The 6,041-nt window shown below is 53.7% G+C and overlaps 1 long non-coding RNA gene across 1 annotated transcript; it reads left to right on the top strand.

Annotated features, from left to right (window-relative positions):
• The first annotated feature begins 757 nt into the window (after window positions 1-757).
• Window positions 758-5,341, top strand: LOC309643840. The gene is made up of 2 exons (XR_014254094.1): window positions 758-4,069; window positions 4,336-5,341. It is a non-coding gene; the product is annotated as an uncharacterized lncRNA (long non-coding RNA).
• The last annotated feature ends 700 nt before the right edge of the window (window positions 5,342-6,041 follow it).

Below are 6,041 nucleotides of genomic sequence, written 5' to 3'. Positions count from 1 at the left end.
GTTCGGAGCCTCAGGGGTGAGATAGATTCTGAGTGCTGCAGAAGCGGAACGTTATGACTCTCAAATTCAAGGTTGTTTCTTTTCAATACCCATAAAAAAGATTTGTAGAAATGTCTTAGCTAAAACGATGAGGCGTGCAGCCAGCCGTACACCAGCCAACGCTCGTGATGCTGATGTGAGGTGCCGGAGGGCGCCCAGAGAGGCTGTCCAAAGACGCCCTCCAGGGCAGAAGCCCCCCTGGACCACCCCACCCCACCTTCTCCCCGCGATGCCCGGTGCCGAGGACCACTCTGTGGCAGAGGGTCAAGCATTAGACCCTCCAGATTCTTTTTCTCTAGGGCACTGGCCTCTGCCAGGTGCCGCTGGAAAGTGAGAAACTGTGCGTGTGTGACTGCAGAACAGAGGGCTGCAGCGTCTGATGTTCACGGGTGGAACTGGGCCTCCAACCGCCCACCCGGCCCTGCACACGTTACATAACCTCACTCTGCTTCAGCTTCTTCATCCATAAAATGGGCCAAACCTCCCGCCTCTTAAGCTGGTTGGGATCCTATGTTGAAATATAGGAAATGTAGTGAAAAAGCTTAGAAGGTCCTGGCTGAATGTCACCTTTCTTGTGCCTCATCCCACAGAACAGTCAACGGAGGAGCAGAGGCAACAAGCTAGGACCAGCCGGGCGTGGGGGAGGTTCGAATGGCGGGGGGTTCCCAGTTCGCGGAGAGACCTCAGGGGGAGATATGTTTCCCTGAGCAGAGTCAGATTTCCTTGTGCCCTGGGCTGATGCTCCCATGACAGGCGTGAGCGGGGCAGCTCCTGCAGGTGCGGGTTTGGACACCCAACCCCTCCTCACCCCGGGGCCCCCAGGCAGCCCGTTCATATTCCTGCCCTTCGTGTCTTCTCTGAGTTTCAGCTGCTGCCTTGTCCGCGAGGTCCTGAACACCGTGCTCATGGGCCAGCTTTCAGGGAGTGGAGGTGGTCCCCAGGGCCTGGGCAGGCTGGGGAATCGCAGGGGACCCAGGCAGAGGCAGGCGCAGCAGGGCAGGAGGGTGGAGGGTCTAGGGGCCCAAGGCGCTGGGCCAAGGGCAGGTGGAGGTGGGGCTGTCCCCTCATCTGTCCCTGCTGTGACCTCCAGGCTCTTGCCAACCCCGAGAGGGAGACTCTGATGGGTCGGATGGTCCCAGTCTCCCGCCTCCTCCCCGGGGAAGTGCCGCGGAACAGGCCACCTCACAGCCCACCGAGCTTACCGTCCAGCCCAAGGAAGGCGACCTTTGGCTTGGGACCCAGGCCCAGTTCCCTCCAGGTGCGACCACATGCCCTGAGCTGTGTGACACAGAGCGTGACAACTTCCACACTGGCCATCTCTTCCTGGAGGGCTCTGGGGCCTGGCTGGCCCAGTGCTCTCATGGGCAGCTGGGCTCGTGGCACATACACAGCCCAGCTAGCCAGGAAAGGGCCTTGACTTGTGCCTGGCATGTGCCAGACCCTCTGCTCGTGGGAGCTCAGAGTCCCAGACTGGGTTAGAGCTTCCTGACCCGGGTTTCCAGAATGGGGTGCATGTTGTGCTGAATTATTTTTTTAAAGACCAAAAAAAAAAAAAAAAAGCAAAAATCTTTCTCAGGGTGTAAGTCAATCTTCACAGCTATTCCTGGTGCGTAGGAGAGTGAGCTTTCTTAACGTTTTCTTGAAGTTTCTTAAAGGAAATCTCTCACCAGTTCTCTCGGGTGTGGCACTTAGCTGCTGGGAACAGACACGGTTTATCTTGCAGAGAAACTGTTTTGCAAGAGGTTTCCCACAATTATGGTCTGAGGGAGGGTCCTTGCTAGCTTTTCTTAGTCACTTGGGCTTAAGGGAAAGGTGGGTGTTTTTTTTTTGGCTGTTCTTTTTTTCTTTTTCTTTTTTTTTTAAATCTGAAAGCAAGAGCGATCTGGGAGCAGGCCACATGGGTAATTACCCTGAGTTAGGGAGACAAAAGGACTGCTGATCGGCATTTCTGTGCCCCTGCAGGTGGGTGATGGCTTTGGGTGGAATGTCACAAACTACTCAGACTAGGGGGTGAGTCAGAAATCCTTGGGTCACTTGTGGTTTTCTTCATGGTTTTGGTGTGACTATTAACTTGTTTTTACTTAACAAGAAAAACAGGTGTTTGGGTGTCTGTTTGAAATACTGCTGCCCTGCTCTTAGCAGCTTACTGTACTCCCATGGCTACCCCAGGTTGGTTGACACCAAATAGATAAGTGGGAACCAGGGGCTGCTGGCAAACCCTTTAGATGGGGCGTCCCTGGGCACCAACACTGAACCTTAAACCCCAGATCCTGTGATGTTTGTGAAGAGGGAAGGGGAGCTTGGAGCAACCAATCATTCTGAGGCAGGAGATAGATGGGCCTCAGGCTGAACTGCTGGAGTTTCTCCCCTGTGGACAGATACTCCAAAATAGCAGGAGCAAGAGAGGAGCTGAGCCCTGCCCAGATGAAAGATAAAAGACCACATATTCCTCATTCTGGAGATCAAGGAGACCTTCCCGACTACACATGCGCACAAAGGCTCCTTGAAGGTCAAAAAGGGAGGGGCCGCCACCCCATAGTAGGTGATGTCAACCTACCCATAGGCCTCTTCGCTAGAATCCATCTTGGCTAAGAGATGTGCACGCACACAGGGGAGGACCCTGAGATAAACCAAATACGGACTCAGAACCAGGCAAAGCAAGATAATTGGCCAAAGGAAACTGGAAGAAATGCCCCATAATAGTGATTCAAACTACCACAGAGGCGAGACTCTCTCTCTGAGCCCACCTGTGTGTCTATCCACACGTACCTTTTTCCCTCCTAATAAACACTTTGCTTGTTTCACTACTTTCTGTCTCTCTGTGGAAATTCATTTCTACACAGCTGACGGGCCAGGGCCTTGTCACTGGCAACTGGTCCCTGGTGGTCTGAGGCTAGAATTCAGTGCTCTCACTGCCGCGGCCTGACTTCAGTCTCTGGTGGGAACCGAAATCCTGCTTCAAGCCGCTGCAGGTCGAGGCCACCCGAGCTCAGTCTGAGGAGTTTAAAGTGCTCACTGTCGGGCACTCACAGACCACTCTGGAGCGAATGCCCCCTTCGGAAGTGAGCGTGTGTGCTCTGATCTGGCTTTGATGCTCTACCTGCCGCCTGGATGAGCTAACGGCTCTCACCTTGACCTCTGTTGCTTTTTGGATGGAAATAATAGTAGCACATTTGTCCAAATGCTGCTTTGGGCTTTCTTTCCAGCTGGCCAGATGCTGTGGCTTTTCCATGCTCACTAATGTCCATACGCATGTGCTCTGTGTCACGGGTACCAGGAGACTCCCCACGAGCCCTCACGCCCTGTCCCGTTCCCTGGCTACAGGAGCCGACAGTTTCCCTCAGGTCCTCAGGCCTGAAAGGATGAGTTTCGGGCTTTCCTGCTGAGACCTTTAGAAATGAGAACATTTGACTCCTATCAAGTCTGTTCTGTTCACAGGGATGAAGGGGGAGGGAGGCACCAGCTTGGACCCTCCGCCTCGTGACTGGAGGTGGCTGGAATCTGCCAGAAAAACAGACCAGGAGTCTTTTTCACCAGGAGCTAAAGGTGGCCCCAATTGTCCTTTTACCCCCTCCTCATGCCACTGTCTAATAGCTGTGTCTGTGACCCTTAGACGTGGAGTTGTGCAGGGCTGGGGTTTTAATCTGCAGCTTGGAGCAGGGGGGTTTGGCTGCCAAATTGTCACAGCCCAGTGTGTACCTTCTCACAAAGCCAGGCCCCAAGGTTTGGGGCCCCCTTGAAATCATGGACTTTTCTGTCGATGGCTGGGAGCTCCAAAGATTTGCTGTCTCGCCACGTCCCTGCAGCTGGCAGGAAGAATCAGGGCAGCTGGTGAGTCAGAGACTTGGGGTGTTAGACATGAATGTCATTTCCGAGGGAGATGGCCGGTGCAGCATCGTACGTGCCGGTGGTGCAGCCGGGAGAAACAGCTGTGGCCAGTCGCCTTTGTGCTCTTTCCTGCTGTGTCCCCAGTCCTTGAACATGCCTGGTGTGTAGCAGTTGGATGACTCCGTTCTCTTCTCTTGGGGAAGTAAGAGGCGGTACAGGGTGGGATGCTAAGTGCATCACCAGTCACTGTCAAGGCCACCTTTTACCTTCTCTTCCCATATGTAATTACTGGGGGGACATGGGGTGGTGTAAGCAAGAGGGCTCTTGCCAATGAATGAGCACATCGGATAGGGCTTCCTGGGCCCTCTTCCTGCCCTTGCCGGGGGTGGAGTTCCTGGGGGAAGCGGAGCGGGAGCTGGGCAATGGTGGGGGGAATCTGGCTTGTGGATAAAGTGTTGTTCTCTCCAGCTCCTCCTCGCCAGAAGGTAGAACTCCATCAGGATGAAGCCCAGGACCAGCCGGAAGCAGCAAATGAGAGATTCCTTCCAGCTCTGAAATTCCCACACTCAGGGAACAACTGTCCCCACAAAGCCTGTGGTCAAGAGGCCAGGGGGTGGCCTATCCCCCCCAGCCAAGGAAGCCAGAACGAGCTACTGTGCAAAAGGCTTTTGGAAAGATCTGAGACTTCCCAGGTGCTGGGAACCCCATAGACTTCCAAGCTGTGGATGAGGCTGGTGGGTGAGACGTCTGCCCCGCCGGCCACACTGATCTAGTGCAGAGATGGCTCTGCTAGCCTTCTGGCCACGCAGGGGGCATTTGTTATGCCAGTGGAGACCATGAAAACCCTGAAACCCAAAGTTGCAGTGTCAGAGGTGGACAAGGGTCTTAAAATGCACCGGAGCTGCTCCTAAGTTTTTCCTTGATTTGACCAGCATTGATGGAGCATCAATAATACAAAGGGAACTGAAGCAGATTCCAAAGGATGTAGCTGTCGCTGGTAACAGATGAGATGAAATGTCCAAACAGTAGCTGCTGTCACACTCTCCGGAGCCCAAAGGTGTTCTTAGGGAAATGCAGAGGAAGTGATCCTTAGAAACTGCCAGTATTTTAAAAATCCAGAACTTCCCTGGTGGCACAGTGGTTAGGAATCCACCTGCCAATGCATGGGACACGGGTTCGAGCCCTGGTCTGGGAAGATCCCACATGCCGCGGAGCAACTAGGCCCGTGAGCCACAACTACTGAGCCTGCGCTCTAGAGCCCACGAGCCACAACTACTGACCCCATGTGCCACAACTACTGAAGCCCGCGCACCTAGAGCCTGTGCTCCGCAACAAGAGAAGCCACCGCAATGAGAAGCCCATGCACCGCAACAAAGAGTAGCCGTCTCTCGCTGCAACTAGAGAAAGCCCACGTGCAGCAACGAAGACCCAACGCAGCCAAAAAAAAATAAATAAATTTATTAAAAAACCCAAATCCAATCATGGTTTTTGTTTTTCCATCTGGCAGCAGCTCTGGGAACACAATTACTCCAACCTACTTGCTTGCCGCTTACCTGCCCAGCCTGATCTTCCCATCTAAGACCAGGCTTGAACACAAAGCGTGGAGGGTTGGTGCCCAGAAGAGGGGCTAGGAGGAGGGGAGCCCCCAAAAAGCAGCCTGGTGCCCCCTCCTCCTCTGTCTTACTGGTTTCCAAGAAAATCAGGGTGTGTCTGGGCGAGCTTTGCTGTGTGCGTTCCATGAACCCTCTCCTCCTGGGGCTGGGCAGTGCCGTCCCTTTACTCTCCCACCATGACCAATGACCTCCATCTTCCTCCATAGTCAACGCTCTACCAAGAGGAGTTCTCATTTTGTGCAAAGCGGTGTGGCCAGGGGAGAGATGAGCCAGGCCTGGCCTGTCCTCAGAGAGAAAGGAGTCCAGTGAGTCCCATGCAGGCTCTCCCAGTTCAAGCCAGCGCTCCCTTTCTGAGTGGCTGGGAGGCATTGAGTTGTAGACACGTGTGAAGCATTCTTTATTATTTGGGCCTCTCTTATGAGCATCACTGAGGTCAGAGTGAGCTGTGAAAGCAACTTTAACACAAGTGCCTTGGAGAGAATCGTGGAGCAATTGCACCTAAAATTCTTTTGTTTTTTAATTTTTGACCACACTGCCTGGCATGTTGGATCTTAGTTCCCT

The sequence above is a fragment of the Balaenoptera physalus genome (assembly GCF_965194825.1).
Source record: "Balaenoptera physalus genome assembly, chromosome: 15".
Classification (NCBI taxonomy): domain Eukaryota; kingdom Metazoa; phylum Chordata; class Mammalia; order Artiodactyla; family Balaenopteridae; genus Balaenoptera; species Balaenoptera physalus.
Note: the sequence above shows the minus strand (reverse complement) of the source record. Positions and strands in the feature narration are given on the sequence as shown.